Consider the following 23613-nt stretch of genomic DNA (forward strand, 5'->3'; position numbering starts at 1 on the left):
CAAACGGTCCGTTATGGTTGCGCTTGAACCATGAATCTTTTGCCCAAACATACCCGAGTAACAGTGTGTAATTGGCTTTTTCCAGAAACAAACCCTACGCACAGAGGTAGAAAGTGCCGAACTGTTACATGTTGAAGCACCCTACCCCCCCCCCCCCCCCTCCTCGCTATCCTAACTTATGAATGACGTATTTCACATTCATAATAACAGCATACTGCAGAAAGGGCGCAGAAGAGAAAAACGACGGCGAGTGCTAGTTCTGACCTTTTTCGTTTCTGCGTCGGCTCTACACTGCGCTGTTATTATGGTAATGGTAATTATGGTATGGTAATATTATGGTATGGTAATTATAAACGTATACACATCCTTAGCCCGTGTTTCTCAACGTTCATATAAGATAACCATCTATTTGCTTTTACTACAGTTCCCTTTTTTTCCGGCGCCGTATTGAAGTGTCGTGCTTACTAGCGCAGTCAGCCCTTTTCATCTACAATGCACACGAGGTTTACCTAAATTGCGATGCTGGCAAAATTATTTGGCATCTTTGTTTCGCCTTGCCTCATTTTAATATTGTGTTTGTTTCACTCCTCACATTGTGCTTTACAGAAAACAGGCAGCGCTACCGACGAACAGCAGCCCGGCATCAAGCAGAACACAATGCACATCACCACAATCTGCGTCATGTGCTTCTAGCTGCGAAGTCACAATGACTGACTACTGGGATGGCCTAGGAATTGAGAATCCCTTGCCAGAGCTCGTCTTTCAGAGGGACAGCAGCTTCCCGACAGCGCAGGATGCGGGCATATGTGGAAGAAGAGTTGTGTCTGTGGACCACTTCGTAAAGGCTGTACAAGAGCTTGGCGAACACCGCTGCCCTTGTCCTAATGGAGGGCGCTTTGAGTATAAAGAGGAAAGAAGGATCGGCCTCTGGTCGGAGTTCAAATTCCAGTGCAATGGTTGCCATGAACTCAGAAGAGTCGCTACCGACCCTGTTGCAGAGCCAACGCCTCTCACAGATAAGGCAGCTCTTGGCATAAACGATGCTACTGTGTGGGCATTCACAAGCATCGGGTCTGGCCATTCGCATCTGGAGGAGGCAATGGCGGTCATAGAGATCCCTGTCATGGGCAAGGGAACGTTCCTGCGTCGAGAGGAGGCACTAGGAAAGGTATGCGCAGTGGCATATTGCCAAGTTTCGTTTCCATGCGACTTTGTATGTGTAGTGCGGAATATCCCATTTTGTGCAGCTGTTGCTCTCTTTGTCCTGTCTTTTGTGGTTCCTGCCTGATTTAGAACTATAATTGTTTCAGGTACTGATGATTCCCATTACATTTGTTTGCGCTGAATTAAGACAGACGGCAAATCCACAATATGCGGTAAACATGCGAAGACCTCAACACTCATAAGTTTTATCAAATTGAAGCACTAGAAAACATACACAAAAAGGGAAAATTACCGCCACACAGATAATTCAGCCTTTTCCTTTGTTCCCATGCACAAATCCTATCAAAATGTACCGGCACAAAGAATGAACTGCACCGTTCCTACATCCATATTTTCAATTTTTGTCCCCGTACATAAAAAAATGCTCAAGACATTGTTAGCTACCATAATAACTGTATTCATCTTACACGTTTGCTCTTGTTAGCAGGTGTCCTTCACGTGTCGTCAACGTGTGTTTTCGGTTGTTTTTTGGCGAGGAGTCATTTCGAGTTTAAATTACCAAAGTAATACATTTTTTTAAAGCCTCCAAAAGTCTCCCCACGCTTTATATTCGTCGTCCCATATTATGTGCGCAACTAGGGTATGTTGTCATGAAAGAGGGGAAAGAGAAGTTTGTAAAACCAGTTACTATTATGTCATGGCTTGACATGTCATTCTAAGCAACTCATTCGATCTTCCATGCGCCTAAGGGTGTTACATTTATTTGTAGTACGTCGTGCATACGAGAGGCAAAAGCTGAAATTCGAAGGATATGCAGTCACGTCCTGATTTCTAGTTGGGCGTGAACCTTTCCATGTGCTAGGCAAAATCCAAAGGAGGCTGACACTTGCGAGAAACAGCACAATAGGGGAACGAACTTTCAACCTGTTATGAAGAGACATGCTTCAACGTATGTTCGATTTTCTTTCAGCAATGGAAAGCTGTGCTCCTGGGGCAAATGACTGAAGCTGGCAAGGAGGAAAAGAGACTAGCAGAAGCAGCTGGTGATTTCTGCGAGGATGGCTGCACCCCAAAGATAACAGTGGTAGTTGATGGTGGCTGGTCCCACAGGAGCCATGGCCACATATATTGTGCCAATTCTGGCGTGGCCGTCATCATAGGTAAGCGCACAAAAAAGCTCCTCTACTTGGGTGTGAGAAACAAGCTGTGCAGCACTTGTCAGTTTTATGCCAGGAAAAACGTTGAAGCAAAGAAGCACACTTGCTACAAAAACTGGGACCAAAGCTCAGGGGCCATGGAGGCAGATGTCCTTGTGGAGGGTTTCCAGCGAAGCATGGAGATGCACGGTGTTCAATACCGCACCTTTATAGGAGATGGAGACTCGTCTGTTTACTATCAGATTCAGTCAAAGGTTAGCTACGGTCGTTTCGTCCGAAAGCATGAGTGTGCTAACCATGTTGTCAAGTGCTACACTTCCCGCCTCTACGCCATTGCTAAGGAAAGCAAATGTGGCCGGCCCATGTTATCGGGCCCGAGAATAAAGCGCATAAAGAACGGTGCGCGCAAGGCTGTCAGTCACTATGCCGAAATGTTACGAGAGGATCCTGCTGATGAAAGGCAGCTTGTTCGTGATTTGGCCACTGACTTGAGAAATGGCCCAAAACATGTGTTTGGGTGTCATGATGGCTGTAAAAGTTATTTCTGTGACCGCACCAAGGGTGAAGACTTATACGGGACGCTTCCTACCATGCTGAAAACAAAGATAATGACTGCAGCCAACAGTATTGCGGAAAAGCTGACCGTCTCATCAATGATGCACAAGCAACCTTGCGGAAGCCCTGATGTCTCTTGTTGCTAAGCTTTGTGGCGGCAAGCAGATAAACCGGTGCCAGAAGGGTTCTCATGAGCATCGCTGCCAAGCTGCTGGGCTAAGCTTCCAGCTAGGGCCCCAGTGGCACGCAAAAACTAGCAAAGCAATGATTTGCGAGAGCCCCGGTGCTGTCTACAAGAAGTATGCTAACAAGAAAATGGCTGCAAAAGACCGGCGATTGCCTAGAAAAAGACTTTTTGACAGCCAGCATGACCGGAAGATCCGTGCCGCTTGCACCTCATCACCTCACTATGGAGCCAATTGCATGAAGCCAGACATGCCACCTGATGAGTTAGCTGAGAAAGCAGAAAGGCAGCTACAGGAGCTCCAAGTTGATAAGGAACTATGCGAACGAACAGATTGAGGCACAAACACGGGGACAGGCAGACAATTCGAATTGGTTCGAGCAAAGGAGGCTCCGCCTCACTGCTTCAAATTTCCACGCTGTCTGCATAAGAAGGGACTGCACACCCTGTGACGCACCGGTAAAGGCCCTGCTTCATCCAAAGAGCTTCACAAATTCTGCCACGGAGCACGGCAAGCAGCATGAGAGCGTTGCACTCCAGTTATTTGGAGCACAGATGAACAGAGTTGCTCAACCATGCGGGCTGTTTGTTGACCTTTAGCATGGATTCCTGGCAGCGTCACCTGACGGGGTAGTGGACGAGGACCGAATTGTAGAGGTGAAATGCCCGTTAACTGCAAGGGAAGATGAGCCCCTGGAAGCTGCGCGAAAATTTTCAGAGAAGAAGCAAAAAGAAGGTGATCCAGTGTTTAGACGATCGCACAGATATTTTTACCAAGTGCAGGGCCAGCTTCATGTCACCAGAAGGAGTGTCTGTGACTTCGTAGTGTATACAACAAAGGGAATACACGTGCAAGAGGTACGCCGAGATGACAATTTCTGGGCAACGAAAATGAAGCCATTCCTTGTACGTTTTTATAGAGACTGCCTTCTTCCAGAAATTGTAGACTCCCGCGTTGCTCGCTCCATGGAAGTGCGCCGACCAGACTGGAACAGGATTGCTGTAGAGGCCAGGGAAAAAGCAAAAAAGAAAGCACTGCCTGAGGTAACCAGCAGTCAGCCCAGCAGCTAAAATGACTGCCTTGCCTCTTGACATGCCCTGCCCTCTGTGACGGATGCGGTGCGGCGGAAACTCTAGAGCCCCTGCTCTTTCGCTCTACCGCGTTCGCCGATGCTCGTCGTGACATGCTCGCAGCCTACAGGGCTCTGGGCATTCTCCCAGACGCTCTCACGGTGCTGTTGTGGCCGCAGGGCAGTGTGCGCGTCCGCGAGCGAACAGTGGTGAGCCTCTGTGCATTCCTCAAACAGACGGGGAACGCTCCGCGTGTGCTACCTTGGACGATGAACAGCTGGACGCCCCCACTCCAGCTGTATTGACTTTATGTCGTGCGCGTGTGTTTGCACTGTGCTCTACAAGACCTTCACGTGCGTGCTACCTGTATATATGTTATTATGTTAATATGTAAATAGATTTATTGCCAGTGTACCTCTCCCCCTGACCTTTCTACTATCCCCTCACCTCTTTCATTTCACTTCTAGACACTGCCTGCTATCCTTTATTTCCGTTGTCCCAGCTCAGGTGCTTCCAGCAGCAATGGCAGTTGCCGGGGCTAGCAATAATCTTTTTCCTTCCATTTATCATGCAATAAAACCACTTATCTTACCTCTGTGACTTCTATTAGCCTATTCATGAATTACCATGGGGAGCCGAATAACCACTACGATGAAAGTGCATGCCGTCTGCAGTAAACTAACTGGTTCGACCAGTAAAAACTGTGCATGTAATTGCTTTCGCCTTCTTTTTACTTGACAAATTCATTGAAAAATTGGCGCATATAAGATCCGACAGAATGCGATCTGGTCGGTGCGTCTAATCATTTAGTATTTGCTGAAAAAAAAATGCTTCGCACGCAATGGACGGTGTTGTATGGAATAAAAATCGTAAGCGAATTATTTTGCTGCGAATGTGTGAATGCATGGCAACTGGCCCATCTCAAAATAATTTGCTACTAACCCATGAAACCAAAGGGCGGGCTCAACACGAAAGTAGTCATGAAATTTATGAGCGTGAACGCAGCAGCGCGTGGCAGATAGCCTCGAACCCTACTCTTGTCGATACGCGGCGGTCGCCTTCATAAACAAAGTGGAAAGGGATGTGTGTCCTTCTGCTTGCTGGAAGCAGGCAAGGCGGCATAGCCCTTTCCACCACGTTGATAAAAGCAGCCGCCGCGTGTCGCCACAACTAGGTCTTGAGGATACTTGCCATGCGCTCCCGTATTCACGCTCATAAATTTCATGGCTGTACACATGTTTCTTGCGTGTTCCCTGTGCAATAAATATGACAATACACTCCGGTTACATTTAAATAATGGACAGTAGTCCGCCCAATATATTGGTTCGAAAACTACAAAGGCATGCACTCTGCTTTTAGCGCGTGCATTATTACGGGAAGCTGAAGCAAGACAAGGAAGTAGCTGCCAACGTTCTTCCATAGCGTGCCGCTCTTGACATCGCATTTCAGTGTCAAATAAAATATCGCGGGAAAAAAAAATATCAAAAAATGACTACAAGGATGTTATAGTTGCCTGACAACGGACGGTGTGAAAATAACAGCTGTCGCTTCAATTTCCAGGTACGCGTGCGTGAACGCGCACACACGCACGCACGCTTTTTCTATCTTTGACCAACCCCAAATCGGGGCAAATCGACGCAAGGCGAGTATGATATACATTTCAGCACGCGATGGAAAATTTTAAAGGCAGTAAGCAACCTAATAAGGCAAACTGGATGCAAGAAGAAAGACGTACAGTCCCCGTCAAAAGTATACAGCCCAAGGGGTTTACTTCTAAGCTGTTTAGCGGGGCTCCCTAGCACATCTAGCACTCCAAAGATTGGGAGGGTTGAGGAAGCGATGCTATTCCTCTCTCGAGAGGTCACGGTCGCTGAGCATGCATAACGAGGCACGCAGCAGGCCTCACAAGCAAACCCCTTGGGCCGTATGGACCTCCTTCACCCCGCGACGTCACGAAGATGCGGTGGCGCTGATGTTAGCAGCGACTTTCGCATGGTAGGCAAAACAGGTTCCGCTTGCCCGTGCCTACCGCAGCTGCCGCAGTTAGCGGCGGCTGCTTCAAGCCTGTGCACTCCAGAAGCAGCATATATTGTCCAGCTGCGTCACTGCTGGATCCGCGTAGGAGCATAAAAAATATTAAATTAGCCTCGATAGGTTTCTCGCGCATAAATGCCGCATTCGGAAACTGGCTAACAGGCATTGGGCCACGGTAGTAAAGCGCGAAGTCTGGGAGTCGATAGGCACTGCCACTCAATGCACTTAATAGCATGCAAGTTACTGCGTTCATTCACCTGAACTTGAGGATAGTAGGCTGATAATTGCTCAAGGAAAAAAAGACATGTAGCTGCACACATACTTATCACCTTGAGCCGGGGTGCACGGGGCGCCGACAGGTTCACTCGCCCCCAAGGAATGCGTTTTTTTGTTAATAGCACACCATGTTTTAATGGCGCGTTTTGTGACATTTAATATTTACTTGAAACTGTTTCTTGATATCACGACGTAATTATTTCATTCGAGTAGAAAGAAGTCTGGTAAGTTGTGTCAATCTTGCGCGGTCGCGTTGGTATGCTTAGAATAGCGTACCTTAAGTGTGCTAAACGCCATATGCTTTTTCATTGTATCATGCATGTGTCATGTTTCATGGGGTAATACATGATCGCGAAGCTTGTTTGCAAAGAACCAGCCGCAGGCGTGCTACTAACAGACACGTGGCGAGATTGAGAGGGGACGCGGCATGAAAAGTGTTTTCGTTATTCATGCATGCGATATGTAACTAAACTTGGTGCAAATATGAAATTCCTACGCTAGTTTCAGTCATTACTTTTATTTATAGCTATACCTGGTGCAGTTCTGGGCAATTATAATTAACACCGTCGTCAAGTCCCCCGAGGTCTCAAATAATTGAGTAGATAGTGCGCAGTTTTTTTATGCCAGCATGTACATAAAGCCCTGTTCTGTATAATGACGCGATTAGTTCTTTTTCTATATGATCAGTACTTATGCATGCATAGTTACATGAAAACGTTTCTTACAAAAAATAACTAACACAATACTGCGCGTGTAGGGAAAAAAATCGAGAGATTTATTACGCTCCTCAACGTCTCAGGAATAGTTTGCGACAAATGGAATCATTTGATTTTCATGCGAATTATGAAGGTGAGTGATCCAGTCGCAGAAAATGTGAGAGGTCAGAAAACGAACTTAAAAGTTTATTCCCTCGTTTATGGCATCTTCGCTTTCGCTTTGGTCAAAGAAATGCGGCACTGAAATCAAAGAAATTACCTCAATTTTTGACGACCACACTTTTAAAAAGCGTAATTTATAAATTTCTACTCAATATTTTGCTATAATTTTTCGTCACGAAACTAGACTTCAGGGCTAGGAAAGAAAATAAGTCTAGAAATCAAAAAATTTCACCAAATCGACCAGCTTAACAAGAGGACAAGTCGGCCTGGCTGGTGCGTGGTCATGCGGCTAAAAACAGCGCTAAGCGAGACAGGAGATCGGGGACACGACGCTGTCCCCACTTTTCGCGCAGCGCGACACGTACGTATGTCAGCAGACGATGAGCGCATGTCTGCTCCGACGAAACAACGCCAGCACTTCCCCTCACTACTGTCCCGAAGTAAAATAATCCCGGCTAGTGCAGAGTGTCAAAACTTGTTTTATTCAATGCCTAGCGCATAAATAAACGGCAGGAACGCTTTCTACATGTTTACTACTAACCATATATACAATACACAGTGGCAAACTATTTCTCTTTATAGGCCGCACGTGGGCAACGCGAGCTCGTGTACTTCGACAAATTACTAAGTTGGAAGCATCGACCATTGCTATGATTCGCAGAAACTGGAAATGCGCCTATAAGCCTTGGAAACCCGCACTCAACACCTATCCGCGACGCCACTCCCCGACCTTTTGCCTACCACGAGCTCGCTAGCGACTGCAGCGCCACCTCGTTTGTTTACAAACATCCAGGAGGTCCATACTTTTGACGGGGGGTGTACGTCTAACATAAATAAGAGCACACAGTTCAGGGTCCAAACGGGAGAGGGGAGGGGGACGCCCTAAGTGCCTACAGAACTATCCCTTTATAGCTGGCCCCTTTTTTGACAACGTTTCTCCCCCCCCCCCCTTCCTCGTTCAGTGTTTAGACTTAGTCCGCTTCGTGAATGATGTGCATCTATACTGCATTTTTGTAAACCTTGGCAAAATTCTGTTCAAATTGACCGTCCCGAATTGGTTCCAAGATGCCGCCGCATGTACGACGAATATTTTTTTCTGAGGCGAACTCATTCCAACACGCTGCGGTGATAACCCTCTCGGTAGGAATTTCACGTCTCTTGTGCAATATCGATTCATCTCAGCGGTAAACAGAAATTGACAGTTGCCCACTTCTCCAAACCTTGTTTTTCACCAACCCTAGATTCTATGGTCGGACAAGCATCCGTCGAGCGTTGTCTGAAGTTGTCTAGCTGTCTTTGTTACAGTTGTATTATCATAGATGTAACATTATTTGATAAAAAAATATTTTTTTTTCCGGCGCTCCAGTTGGCAGATTACACTCTAGACCAGGAGTGTTCCGACTACTACTAATATTACTATGCATCAACAGGGACGAAGTGATTGTACGCGCAAAAGACAAGGGCATAAAGAAGAACACAAGAAAGGCACTGACTTCAACTATAAGGTTCATTGCAAAAAAAAAAAAAACGCCAGAAGTATATACCTGGGACATAACACAGCATGTAACAGGCAACTATAACATCCTTGTAGTCATTTTTTGATATTTTTTTTCCCGCGATATTTTATTTGACACTGAAATGCGATGTCAAGAGCGGCACGCTATGGAAGAACGTTGGCAGCTGCTTCCGTGTCTTGCTTCAGCTTCCCGTAATAATGCACGAGCTAAAAGCAGAGTGCATGCCTTTGTAGTTTTCGAACCAATATATTGGGCGGACCACTGTCCATTATTTCAATGTAACCGGAGTGTATTGTCATATTTATTGCACAGCGAACACGCAAGAAACGTGTGTACAGCCATGAAATTTATGAGCGTGAATACGGGAGCGCATGGCAAGTATCCTCAAGACCTAGTTGTGGCGACACGCGGCGGCTGCTTTTATCAACGTGGTGGAAAGGGCTATGCCGCCTTGCCTGCTTCCAGCAAGCAGAAGGACACACATCCCTTTCCACTTTGTTTATGAAGGCGACCGCCGCGTATCGACAAGAGTAGGGTTCGAGGCTATCTGCCACGCGCTGCTGCGTTCACGCTCATAAATTTCATGACTACTTTCGTGTTGAGCCCGGCCTTTGGTTTCATGGGTTAGTAGCAGATCATTTTGAGATGGGCCAGTTGCCATGCATTCACACATTCGCAGCAAAATAATTCGCTTACGATTTTTATTCCATACAACACCGTCCATTGCGTGCGAAGCATTTTTTTTCAGCAAATACTAAATGATTAGACGCACCGACCAGATCGCATTCTGTCGGATCTGGAATGCGCCAATTTTTCAATGAATTTGTCAAGTAAAAAGAAGGCGAAAGCAATTACATGCACAGTTTTTACTGGTCGAACCAGTTAGTTTACTGTAGACGGCATGCACTTTCATCGTAGTGGTTATTCGGCTCCCCATGGTAATTCATGAATAGGCTAATAGAAGTCACAGAGGTAAGATAAGTGGTTTTATTGCATGATAAATGGAAGGAAAAAGATTATTGCTAGCCCCGGCAACTGCCATTGCTGCTGGAAGCACCTGAGCTGGGACAACGGAAATAAAGGATAGCAGGCAGTGTCTAGAAGTGAAATGAAAGAGGTGAGGGGATAGTAGAAAGGTCAGGGGGAGAGGTACACTGGCAATAAATCTATTTACATATTAACATAATAACATATATACAGGTAGCACGCACGTGAAGGTCTTGTAGAGCACAGTGCAAACACACGCGCACGACATAAAGTCAATACAGCTGGAGTGGGGGCGTCCAGCTGTTCATCGTCCAAGGTAGCACACGCGGAGCGTTCCCCGTCTGTTTGAGGAATGCACAGAGGCTCACCACTGTTCGCTCGCGGACGCGCACACTGCCCTGCGGCCACAACAGCACCGTGAGAGCGTCTGGGAGAATGCCCAGAGCCCTGTAGGCTGCGAGCATGTCACGACGAGCATCGGCGAACGCGGTAGAGCGAAAGAGCAGGGGCTCTAGAGTTTCCGCCGCACCGCATCCGTCACAGAGGGCAGGGCATGTCAAGAGGCAAGGCAGTCATTTTAGCTGCTGGGCTGACTGCTGGTTACCTCAGGCAGTGCTTTCTTTTTTGCTTTTTCCCTGGCCTCTACAGCAATCCTGTTCCAGTCTGGTCGGCGCACTTCCATGGAGCGAGCAACGCGGGAGTCTACAATTTCTGGAAGAAGGCAGTCTCTATAAAAACGTACAAGGAATGGCTTCATTTTCGTTGCCCAGAAATTGTCATCTCGGCGTACCTCTTGCACGTGTATTCCCTTTGTTGTATACACTACGAAGTCACAGACACTCCTTCTGGTGACATGAAGCTGGCCCTGCACTTGGTAAAAATATCTGTGCGATCGTCTAAACACTGGATCACCTTCTTTTTGCTTCTTCTCTGAAAATTTTCGCGCAGCTTCCAGGGGCTCATCTTCCCTTGCAGTTAACGGGCATTTCACCTCTACAATTCGGTCCTCGTCCACTACCCCGTCAGGTGACGCTGCCAGGAATCCATGCTAAAGGTCAACAAACAGCCCGCATGGTTGAGCAACTCTGTTCATCTGTGCTCCAAATAACTGGAGTGCAACGCTCTCATGCTGCTTGCCGTGCTCCGTGGCAGAATTTGTGAAGCTCTTTGGATGAAGCAGGGCCTTTACCGGTGCGTCACAGGGTGTGCAGTCCCTTCTTATGCAGACAGCGTGGAAATTTGAAGCAGTGAGGCGGAGCCTCCTTTGCTCGAACCAATTCGAATTGTCTGCCTGTCCCCGTGTTTGTGCCTCAATCTGTTCGTTCGCATAGTTCCTTATCAACTTGGAGCTCCTGTAGCTGCCTTTCTGCTTTCTCAGCTAACTCATCAGGTGGCATGTCTGGCTTCATGCAATTGGCTCCATAGTGAGGTGATGAGGTGCAAGCGGCACGGATCTTCCGGTCATGCTGGCTGTCAAAAAGTCTTTTTCTAGGCAATCGCCGGTCTTTTGCAGCCATTTTCTTGTTAGCATACTTCTTGTAGACAGCACCGGGGCTCTCGCAAATCATTGCTTTGCTAGTTTTTGCGTGCCACTGGGGCCCTAGCTGGAAGCTTAGCCCAGCAGCTTGGCAGCGATGCTCATGAGAACCCTTCTGGCACCGGTTTATCTGCTTGCCGCCACAAAGCTTAGCAACAAGAGACATCAGGGCTTCCGCAAGGTTGCTTGTGCATCATTGATGAGACGGTCAGCTTTTCCGCAATACTGTTGGCTGCAGTCATTATCTTTGTTTTCAGCATGGTAGGAAGCGTCCCGTATAAGTCTTCACCCTTGGTGCGGTCACAGAAATAACTTTTACAGCCATCATGACACCCAAACACATGTTTTGGGCCATTTCTCAAGTCAGTGGCCAAATCACGAACAAGCTGCCTTTCATCAGCAGGATCCTCTCGTAACATTTCGGCATAGTGACTGACAGCCTTGCGCGCACCGTTCTTTATGCGCTTTATTCTCGGGCCCGATAACATGGGCCGGCCACATTTGCTTTCCTTAGCAATGGCGTAGAGGCGGGAAGTGTAGCACTTGACAACATGGTTAGCACACTCATGCTTTCGGACGAAACGACCGTAGCTAACCTTTGACTGAATCTGATAGTAAACAGACGAGTCTCCATCTCCTATAAAGGTGCGGTATTGAACACCGTGCATCTCCATGCTTCGCTGGAAACCCTCCACAAGGACATCTGCCTCCATGGCCCCTGAGCTTTGGTCCCAGTTTTTGTAGCAAGTGTGCTTCTTTGCTTCAACGTTTTTCCTGGCATAAAACTGACAAGTGCTGCACAGCTTGTTTCTCACACCCAAGTAGAGGAGCTTTTTTGTGCGCTTACCTATGATGACGGCCACGCCAGAATTGGCACAATATATGTGGCCATGGCTCCTGTGGGACCAGCCACCATCAACTACCACTGTTATCTTTGGGGTGCAGCCATCCTCGCAGAAATCACCAGCTGCTTCTGCTAGTCTCTTTTCCTCCTTGCCAGCTTCAGTCATTTGCCCCAGGAGCACAGCTTTCCATTGCTGAAAGAAAATCGAACATACGTTGAAGCATGTCTCTTCATAACAGGTTGAAAGTTCGTTCCCCTATTGTGCTGTTTCTCGCAAGTGTCAGCCTCCTTTGGATTTTGCCTAGCACATGGAAAGGTTCACGCCCAACTAGAAATCAGGACGTGACTGCATATCCTTCGAATTTCAGCTTTTGCCTCTCGTATGCACGACGTACTACAAATAAATGTAACACCCTTAGGCGCATGGAAGATCGAATGAGTTGCTTAGAATGACATGTCAAGCCATGACATAATAGTAACTGGTTTTACAAACTTCTCTTTCCCCTCTTTCATGACAACATACCCTAGTTGCGCACATAATATGGGACGACGAATATAAAGCGTGGGGAGACTTTTGGAGGCTTTAAAAAAATGTATTACTTTGGTAATTTAAACTCGAAATGACTCCTCGCCAAAAAACAACCGAAAACACACGTTGACGACACGTGAAGGACACCTGCTAACAAGAGCAAACGTGTAAGATGAATACAGTTATTATGGTAGCTAACAATGTCTTGAGCATTTTTTTATGTACGGGGACAAAAATTGAAAATATGGATGTAGGAACGGTGCAGTTCATTCTTTGTGCCGGTACATTTTGATAGGATTTGTGCATGGGAACAAAGGAAAAGGCTGAATTATCTGTGTGGCGGTAATTTTCCCTTTTTGTGTATGTTTTCTAGTGCTTCAATTTGATAAAACTTATGAGTGTTGAGGTCTTCGCATGTTTACCGCATATTGTGGATTTGCCGTCTGTCTTAATTCAGCGCAAACAAATGTAATGGGAATCATCAGTACCTGAAACAATTATAGTTCTAAATCAGGCAGGAACCACAAAAGACAGGACAAAGAGAGCAACAGCTGCACAAAATGGGATATTCCGCACTACACATACAAAGTCGCATGGAAACGAAACTTGGCAATATGCCACTGCGCATACCTTTCCTAGTGCCTCCTCTCGACGAAGGAACGTTCCCTTGCCCATGACAGGGATCTCCATGACCGCCATTGCCTCCTCCAGATGCGAATGGCCAGACCCGATGCTTGTGAATGCCCACACAGTAACATCGTTTATGCCAAGAGCTGCCTTATCTGTGAGAGGCGTTGGCTCTGCAACAGGGTCGGTAGCGACTCTTCTGAGTTCGTGGCAACCATTGCACTGGAATTTGAACTCCGACCAGAGGCCGATCCTTCTTTCCTCTTTATACTAAAAGCGCCCTCCATTAGGACAAGGGCAGAGGTGTTCGCCAAGCTCTTGTACAGCCTTTACGAAGTGGTCCACAGACACAACTCTTCTTCCACATATGCCCGCATCCTGCGCTGTCGGGAAGCTGCTGTCCCTCTGAAAGACGAGCTCTGGCAAGGGATTCTCAATTCCTAGGCCATCCCAGTAGTCAGTCATTGTGACTTCGCAGCTAGAAGCACATGACGCAGATTGTGGTGATGTGCATTGTGTTCTGCTTGATGCCGGGCTGCTGTTCGTCGGTAGCGCTGCCTGTTTTCTGTAAAGCACAATGTGAGGAGTGAAACAAACACAATATTAAAATGAGGCAAGGCGAAACAAAGATGCCAAATAATTTTGCCAGCATCGCAATTTAGGTAAACCTCGTGTGCATTGTAGATGAAAAGGGCTGACTGCGCTAGTAAGCACGACACTTCAATACGGCGCCGGAAAAAAAGGGAACTGTAGTAAAAGCAAATAGATGCTTATCTTATATGAACGTTGAGAAACACGGGCTAAGGATGTGTATACGTTTATAATTACCATACCATAATATTACCATACCATAATTACCATTACCATAATAACAGCGCAGTGTAGAGCCGATGCAGAAACGAAAAAGGTCAGAACTAGCACTCGCCGTCGTTTTTCTCTTCTGCGCCCTTTCTGCAGTATGCCGTTATTATGAATGTGAAATACGTCATTCATAAGTTAGGATAGCGAGGAGGGGGGGGGGGGGGTAGGGTGCTTCAACATGTAACAGTTCGGCACTTTCTACCTCTGTGCGTAGGGTTTGTTTCTGGAAAAAGCCAATTACACACTGTTACTCGAGTATGTTTGGGGAAGAGATTCATGGTTCAAGTGCAACCATAACGGACCGTTTGCGGAAATCTAAGTACGTTTCTCCGCAATGCTTGTTTTCTAACTAAAAGGTCTCGTTCCCAGAGGACGCTCTCACATTCTTTGTGGAAACGAAAAGGGTCGAGGTTCCCATTCTGCGTCAACTGAGCAATCCCCTCAGACGTAAAAGCTCAAGAGACAGGACGAAAAGACGAGGAACGACCCACACAGGGGCGCTGGAATGTCGACAGTGGACAATGATAGTGTCGTAAGGGCAGGCAGAGGTGCAAGGGTACAGTGGTTTATGCTACCCCTTTGCAGTAGGAGAGAGTGAACGGATGGTTGTCCTGTGCCTCGCTCCTTGTTCGCGACTGGTTTTGACCGATTTGTTGCGCTCCCTCCCTGTCTAGAGCAGCTCCTTCCCTCTCCAGGTACGGAGCGCAACGAATCGTCCAACACCAGTCGTCCATGAGGAACCAAGCGCGGAGTCATTTTGGTAAACATGCGGCAAACCACAGTTTACGAACGGGGGACTTGAGTCTTTACGTTTGTAAAAAGAATGCAAGAGTGTCGCCTGGAAAGACACTTTTCGGTTGCAAAGCAATCTTTGTATAGCAGCCGACTCACAGATTTCGGCATACACTGCCGGCGCCTGCTTTTCAACCATCGCAGGCCAGCAGAAAGCATCTTGGCAGCGTTTATGATTGAGATTTGTTTCTATCGATGAATCGATAGATTGAGGAACTACAGCCTGGACATTACAGCACCTTGAAACACAACAATAGGTTGTTGTAGGTATATTTACGAAGTCAAAGGGTAAGTGTTATAAGCTTTCTTTGGCAAGGCTTTGCCTAGCGTTCTACAAAGACAAAACTATAACCTCCAGAGAAACTATCTGAAAAATTCTGTTGCACACGAGGGGAAGTAAGGACGTCGTGACACAAGCCAACGCAGGGCTAGTACGATCTCCAAAAAGTTCAATGAATAAAGGCTTCTTGCAAGTAACAAAGAACTGGAAACAAACGAATAACGAGAATTGAATCTACGGTACAAGCGAGTACTGAACCAATACGGCACATACTGAAGGTGTTAGACCTCTAGTGTGATTTGAACGTCCGTGTGCACGGACCGCTAGGGGCTCGAGAACTATAAATTTGATTACATCTGGTCTGTGCGGGCAACTCTTGACACTCGTATAAGTGTTGGCACCGGCGGACAAGGACAACCTGCCGACAACAAATACATCGCACGTTGCTGAACAAACTTTCTTGCTCATGTAAAAAAAAGCGGGAATGGGGATGAGCGAATGAGCACTGCGCAGTGCGACGTCACCGCTAACCGTTAAATATATAACAAGCAGAACATGCAATAGGAGCTAGAGGGCAATAGTAATCGGAAATGAGCCCAATACAAACGAAAGGCTTACCTCCAACGTGCTGCCGCGGCAAGTTGAGCCCTTCCTCGACGAGCCTTCGGTCCTTTTCTCCTCGGCGGAGGCCGGTAACGGTTTTTCGCCATGCCTTCTCTCTGTGGCTTTCAGTCGTCACGATTGTTTAGTGCTCCAGAAGCAAATTACGCTCGCTTGGCGCTAACACCGACAATCGCAATAACCAAATGTAAAAACAGGCACCTCTTCGGTCGCTATACGATAGAGATGAAACAGGTGTCAAGAAGCAAGGCATTTCCAATCTGTTCTGTGCCTTTTATAGCTGGCGCTACCAGTCTACCCTGCCTGCAGGAGAGGCGAGCTGACAGGTGTAGGAGGGAAATAAAAATGTGAAAAGAGAGGGAGAAAGGAGAGGGTAGTAGTAGGTATGGCACCCCTGTCTGTTGTCTCAGCTTCACTGGCCACTGCAGGTGCGGAGGACGCGGGGGCACTCACCTTTCGCACATGTCCGCGCGAAAGCGCTGAATGTTCTCGTTGGGGTCGTGTTCGGCAACAGTAGGTCGTGGCGACTTCAGTCTCTGCCGGTGCTGTTGCGGTGCACCGGTAGAGACTGAACAGAAAACTGTTCGGTCTACGCGCTTGGCTGGGCGGTCTCCTTTGATGGGCATGTGTTGCTTCGTTCTTGAGTTGCAGTGTTGTAGGCGTTACGAAAAAAAAGTAACTAAATACGTTACTCGTTACGCTATAAAAAAAGAACACGTTACCGCCCTACGTCACCTACAAGAAAAGATAACGCGTTACCGTTACCATTGCCGAAAAAAAGTACCGCACGTTACTTTGCCGCTACTCCTAGGCCATAAATTTTAATCAGTGCGTTTTCGCTGTAAGAACTCAAGATAACAATTTTATAAAGCTCATATTTCACATAATTTCAACTTCACAAAGAAAACATGGTTGAACTCAACAAATTTACAGTAACTCTGGTGTGCTTCTGCTTACAAAATTACGCGGAAATTGTGTAGCAATAAAGGAATGCTAATTGCATATTTCGGGAAAAATATATTTGCGCACATAAACATTTTTTTTTTTCACTTGAACCTGCATAATTATCGCAAAAATGCGAGTGTTTATGTCAAGGTGATCAAGGTCACCCTTGCTCTCTTTGGAACTCAATAACCAGAAACGTAGCCGCAGTTGCAGATAGAAATAAGCAAACTTTATTTTGAAAACAATGTTGATAAACATTGTTGAAACAAAGGCCCATTTCCTTCTTTTTCCTCTACTTCGGTGCTACAGCCGGTTTATTGCAATCACCTTTTCTGCGGTGTACCATTGTACTCTTTCGACGGCTCTCTTGGCGCCATCTTGAAGTAAACTGGCGACATTCCTGAGTTTACTCAGAAGGGGGAACTGCTTCCACAAAGAATGCGAGAGTGTCGCCTGGGAACGGGACCTTTTGGTTGGAAAACAAGCTTAGGGAGAAGCTGCCTTACAGATTTCTGCAAATGGTTCACTGGTGGCTCGGCATGCGTCCACTCATTAGAGAGTTGCGTGCGTGAGGGGTTTGGGGGTGAAGACAAGTGTGTGAATGCGTGCTCGTGCTTCTTTTTTTATTGAGGGGCGTCGTCAAGGGCAGGTGTTTTATGGCATGCATGCGAGCCGCAACAAGGGTCGTCGAGAGCACCTGTAGATGTTGTTCTTTGAAACATCATTTTCGGCGTCTTTTTTTTTTTTGAAAAAGAGGCGGAGGGGCAGTTGAAATAAAAAGTAACTAGTAACGTTACACCTCACGTTACCGAAAAATTTTTGTGTGTGTGTGTGTGGGGGGGAGGGGGGGGGAGGCTCATATTGCAGCGCGGCCTCCTCATAGAATTTGTGCAGGGATCAAACGCAAGAATAATAACTGCATTGCCATATTGGCAATGCCATTGTGTACTAATAACGCTACGCACTATCTAGACAAGTGAAATACGTATTTTTTAGATAAAAGAATGTATTCGTATGTCGTAAAAACCGTGGAAGACATAACTGATGCCAATACTTCAAGAAAGTATCACACGAATTCTAAAACTATATCCGTCCGAAACCAGCAAAGCAGTGCACGCCGCTGATATGAACCACGTAAGGGACATGGAATTATCAATTATTTAACGACTGTTTGTCGTTCAAGAACCTTTACATTTTTATACATATGCAACGGTCAGGAAACAATCTCAACGACGCTGTTCTTCGTTCCAATGTACTGCGCAGGGGCAGCTGTCACCGGTCATATATTGCGAGTAATTGCACCGAAAATTTTAGTCGCAACAGCGAGCGCATGTATAAACGAGGAGTTCTGCAAAATATGCATTAGAAGTGCGGAGATAAAATGGAGTATTAGAAATGTGAAGATAAAACCTGATAAAGGAGAAAAAAGTGTCAATGGAAACAAAGTCACTGTATCTATACACAAAACTCGCAACAAGATATGTAAATACACGTATGTCTCCATTCACTCTTCATGAGGCGTCAAACAAGGCAAATAAACAGCTTGCGCAATCACAAATATTAAACTTTGCGCATGGAAAGACAGACGATTTAGAAAGACCAAAACTATGATAGCGGAAGTCGCGATATGTACTTGGGCCATGCTGCGGTCGTGACGGCACCATATGGTTAGAATAATAGAGGAACAATGCAGAAATCAATAGGAAAGTATGTATTTTTCAACTGCCTGCACGACGACAATTATTCTGCACCCATAATTACAGAAGGGCATTCCTTTGGTTCAAAGAAAAAAATAAAAGCAGTTAGATTAACAACAAAGAGAAGGACAAGCGAAAGCCACGAATGATGCCGCAAGTTGAAATAACCAATATCCAAGTGTGTATGTTGGGAAACGCCGCGTGGGCAGGGCTTTCAATAAGCTAGGTCAATCAAGGTCGGTTATTGATGTCCTCAAAATTTTCGCATTCAGAGGGTAATTTTGATCATTATGCTAACTGATGCTTGCATTACGTGACTCCAGGAGCATGGGCGTTGCCACGAAATACGACCTGTGTTAGCAATGTTCGCGCCAAAATGTCTTTTCTAGTCTGAGAAAGACATTGTATGTCACAAAATCCAGAATGGCTTCCGGTGGTTGTTTTGGTGAGCGGTTCCGGCAGTTCGAAAAAATTTCGGGGGGGGGGGGGGGGGGGGGGAGGACTGAAGCCCCATAAGCACCCCTCCCCCCCCACCCCCCTGGCTGCGCCCCTGGTAAGTACGTTACCCGTTACAGGTCCGAAATGATAACCAGTACGTTACAAAGTTTCCGAAAAAAAGTAACGCGTTACCGGTAACGCCGTTACTTGTAACGCATTACTGACAACACTGGGTACAACTCAACAGTGTTGTCGGCAACGCGTTACAAGTAACGACTTCCCCGGCAACGCGTTACTTTTTTTCGGTAACTTTGTAACGTACTCGTTACCATTTCGGAACTGCAACGGGTAACGCATTTACGGTAACATTTTTCGGTAACTTGAGGTGTCACGTTACTAGTTATTTCTTATTTCAATTGCCCCGCTCCGCCTATTTTTCAGAAAAAGAAACGCCGAAAATGTTGTTGCAAATAAACAACATCTACAGGTGCTCTCGACGACCCTTGTTGGGGCTCGCATGCATGCCAGAAAACACCTGCCCTTGACGACGCACTCAAGTAAAAAAAAAATGCACGAACACGCATTCACAGACTTGTCCCCACACCACTCACGCACGGAACTCTCTAAAGAGTGCACGCATGCCGAGCCACCAATAGACCATTTGCAGAAATCTGTAAGTCAGTTTCTCTGTAAGCTTGTTTTCCAACCAAAAGGTCTTGTTCCTAGGCAACACTCTCGCATTCTTTGTGGAAGCAGTCCCCCCTTCTGAGTCCTGTCTCTTGAGCTTTTACGTCTGAGGGGATTGCTCAGTTGACGCAGATGGGAACCTCGACCCTTTTCGTTTCCACAAAGAATGTGAGAGCGTCCTCTGGGAACGAGACCTTTTAGTTAGAAAACAAGCATTGCGGAGAAGCGTACTTAGATTTCCGCAAACGGTCCGTTATGGTTGCGCTTGAACCATGAATCTTTTGCCCAAACATACCCGAGTAACAGTGTGTAATTGGCTTTTTCCAGAAACAAACCCTACGCACAGAGGTAGAAAGTGCCGAACTGTTACATGTTGAAGCACCCTACCCCCCCCCCCCCCCCCTCCTCGCTATCCTAACTTATGAATGACGTATTTCACATTCATAATAACAGCATACTGCAGAAAGGGCGCAGAAGAGAAAAACGACGGCGAGTGCTAGTTCTGACCTTTTTCGTTTCTGCGTCGGCTCTACACTGCGCTGTTATTATGGTAATGGTAATTATGGTATGGTAATATTATGGTATGGTAATTATAAACGTATACACATCCTTAGCCCGTGTTTCTCAACGTTCATATAAGATAACCATCTATTTGCTTTTACTACAGTTCCCTTTTTTTCCGGCGCCGTATTGAAGTGTCGTGCTTACTAGCGCAGTCAGCCCTTTTCATCTACAATGCACACGAGGTTTACCTAAATTGCGATGCTGGCAAAATTATTTGGCATCTTTGTTTCGCCTTGCCTCATTTTAATATTGTGTTTGTTTCACTCCTCACATTGTGCTTTACAGAAAACAGGCAGCGCTACCGACGAACAGCAGCCCGGCATCAAGCAGAACACAATGCACATCACCACAATCTGCGTCATGTGCTTCTAGCTGCGAAGTCACAATGACTGACTACTGGGATGGCCTAGGAATGAGAATCCCTTGCCAGAGCTCGTCTTTCAGAGGGACAGCAGCTTCCCGACAGCGCAGGATGCGGGCATATGTGGAAGAAGAGTTGTGTCTGTGGACCACTTCGTAAAGGCTGTACAAGAGCTTGGCGAACACCGCTGCCCTTGTCCTAATGGAGGGCGCTTTGAGTATAAAGAGGAAAGAAGGATCGGCCTCTGGTCGGAGTTCAAATTCCAGTGCAATGGTTGCCATGAACTCAGAAGAGTCGCTACCGACCCTGTTGCAGAGCCAACGCCTCTCACAGATAAGGCAGCTCTTGGCATAAACGATGCTACTGTGTGGGCATTCACAAGCATCGGGTCTGGCCATTCGCATCTGGAGGAGGCAATGGCGGTCATAGAGATCCCCTGTCATGGGCAAGGGAACGTTCCTGCGTCGAGAGGAGGCACTAGGAAAGGTATGCGCAGTGGCATATTGCCAAGTTTTCGTTTCCATGCGACTTTGTATGTGTAGTGCGGAATATCCCATTTTGTGCAGCTGTTGCTCTCTTTGTCCTGTCTTTTGTGGTTCCTGCCTGATTTAGAACTATAATTGTTTCAGGTACTGATGATTCCCATTACATTTGTTTGCGCTGAATTAAGACAGACGGCAAATCCACAATATGCGGTAAACATGCGAAGACCTCAACACTCATAAGTTTTATCAAATTGAAGCACTAGAAAACATACTCAAAAAGGGAAAATTACCGCCACACAGATAATTCAGCCTTTTCCTTTGTTCCCATGCACAAATCCTATCAAAATGTACCGGCACAAAAAATGAACTGCACCGTTCCTACATCCATATTTTCAATTTTTGTCCCCGTACATAAAAAAATGCTCAAGACATTGTTAGCTACCATAATAACTGTATTCATCTTACACGTTTGCTCTTGTTAGCAGGTGTCCTTCACGTGTCGTCAACGTGTGTTTTCGGTTGTTTTTTGGCGAGGAGTCATTTCGAGTTTAAATTACCAAAGTAATACATTTTTTTAAAGCCTCCAAAAGTCTCCCCACGCTTTATATTCGTCGTCCCATATTATGTGCGCAACTAGGGTATGTTGTCATGAAAGAGGAGAAAGAGAAGTTTGTAAAACCAGTTACTATTATGTCATGGCTTGACATGTCATTCTAAGCAACTCATTCGATCTTCCATGCGCCTAAGGGTGTTACATTTATTTGTAGTACGTCGTGCATACGAGAGGCAAAAGCTGAAATTCGAAGGATATGCAGTCACGTCCTGATTTCTAGTTGGGCGTGAACCTTTCCATGTGCTAGGCAAAATCCAAAGGAGGCTGACACTTGCGAGAAACAGCACAATAGGGGAACGAACTTTCAACCTGTTATGAAGAGACATGCTTCAACGTATGTTCGATTTTCTTTCAGCAATGGAAAGCTGTGCTCCTGGGGCAAATGACTGAAGCTGGCAAGGAGGAAAAGAGACTAGCAGAAGCAGCTGGTGATTTCTGCGAGGATGGCTGCACCCCAAAGATAACAGTGGTAGTTGATGGTGGCTGGTCCCACAGGAGCCATGGCCACATATATTGTGCCAATTCTGGCGTGGCCGTCATCATAGGTAAGCGCACAAAAAAGCTCCTCTACTTGGGTGTGAGAAACAAGCTGTGCAGCACTTGTCAGTTTTATGCCAGGAAAAACGTTGAAGCAAAGAAGCACACTTGCTACAAAAACTGGGACCAAAGCTCAGGGGCCATGGAGGCAGATGTCCTTGTGGAGGGTTTCCAGCGAAGCATGGAGATGCACGGTGTTCAATACCGCACCTTTATAGGAGATGGAGACTCGTCTGTTTACTATCAGATTCAGTCAAAGGTTAGCTACGGTCGTTTCGTCCGAAAGCATGAGTGTGCTAACCATGTTGTCAAGTGCTACACTTCCCGCCTCTACGCCATTGCTAAGGAAAGCAAATGTGGCCGGCCCATGTTATCGGGCCCGAGAATAAAGCGCATAAAGAACGGTGCGCGCAAGGCTGTCAGTCACTATGCCGAAATGTTACGAGAGGATCCTGCTGATGAAAGGCAGCTTGTTCGTGATTTGGCCACTGACTTGAGAAATGGCCCAAAACATGTGTTTGGGTGTCATGATGGCTGTAAAAGTTATTTCTGTGACCGCACCAAGGGTGAAGACTTATACGGGACGCTTCCTACCATGCTGAAAACAAAGATAATGACTGCAGCCAACAGTATTGCGGAAAAGCTGACCGTCTCATCAATGATGCACAAGCAACCTTGCGGAAGCCCTGAAGTCTCTTGTTGCTAAGCTTTGTGGCGGCAAGCAGATAAACCGGTGCCAGAAGGGTTCTCATGAGCATCGCTGCCAAGCTGCTGGGCTAAGCTTCCAGCTAGGGCCCCAGTGGCACGCAAAAACTAGCAAAGCAATGATTTGCGAGAGCCCCGGTGCTGTCTACAAGAAGTATGCTAACAAGAAAATGGCTGCAAAAGACCGGCGATTGCCTAGAAAAAGACTTTTTGACAGCCAGCATGACCGGAAGATCCGTGCCGCTTGCACCTCATCACCTCACTATGGAGCCAATTGCATGAAGCCAGACATGCCACCTGATGAGTTAGCTGAGAAAGCAGAAAGGCAGCTACAGGAGCTCCAAGTTGATAAGGAACTATGCGAACGAACAGATTGAGGCACAAACACGGGGACAGGCAGACAATTCGAATTGGTTCGAGCAAAGGAGGCTCCGCCTCACTGCTTCAAATTTCCACGCTGTCTGCATAAGAAGGGACTGCACACCCTGTGACGCACCGGTAAAGGCCCTGCTTCATCCAAAGAGCTTCACAAATTCTGCCACGGAGCACGGCAAGCAGCATGAGAGCGTTGCACTCCAGTTATTTGGAGCACAGATGAACAGAGTTGCTCAACCATGCGGGCTGTTTGTTGACCTTTAGCATGGATTCCTGGCAGCGTCACCTGACG

At 46.6% G+C, this 23613-nt stretch overlaps 3 pseudogenes; 2 read left to right on the forward strand and 1 right to left on the reverse strand.

Annotated features, from left to right (window-relative positions):
- Positions 1-380: 380 nt before the first annotated feature.
- LOC144121795 (uncharacterized) lies at positions 381-2534 on the forward strand (annotated as a pseudogene).
- A 9463-nt stretch (positions 2535-11997) lies between these two features.
- On the reverse strand, positions 11998-14048 carry LOC144121802 (uncharacterized; annotated as a pseudogene).
- Positions 14049-14726: 678 nt separating this feature from the next.
- Positions 14727-22459, forward strand: LOC144121807 (uncharacterized; annotated as a pseudogene).
- The last annotated feature ends 1154 nt before the right edge of the window (positions 22460-23613 follow it).

Source organism: Amblyomma americanum, chromosome 1, assembly GCF_052857255.1.
Source record: "Amblyomma americanum isolate KBUSLIRL-KWMA chromosome 1, ASM5285725v1, whole genome shotgun sequence".
NCBI classification, from domain to species: Eukaryota; Metazoa; Arthropoda; class Arachnida; order Ixodida; family Ixodidae; genus Amblyomma; species Amblyomma americanum.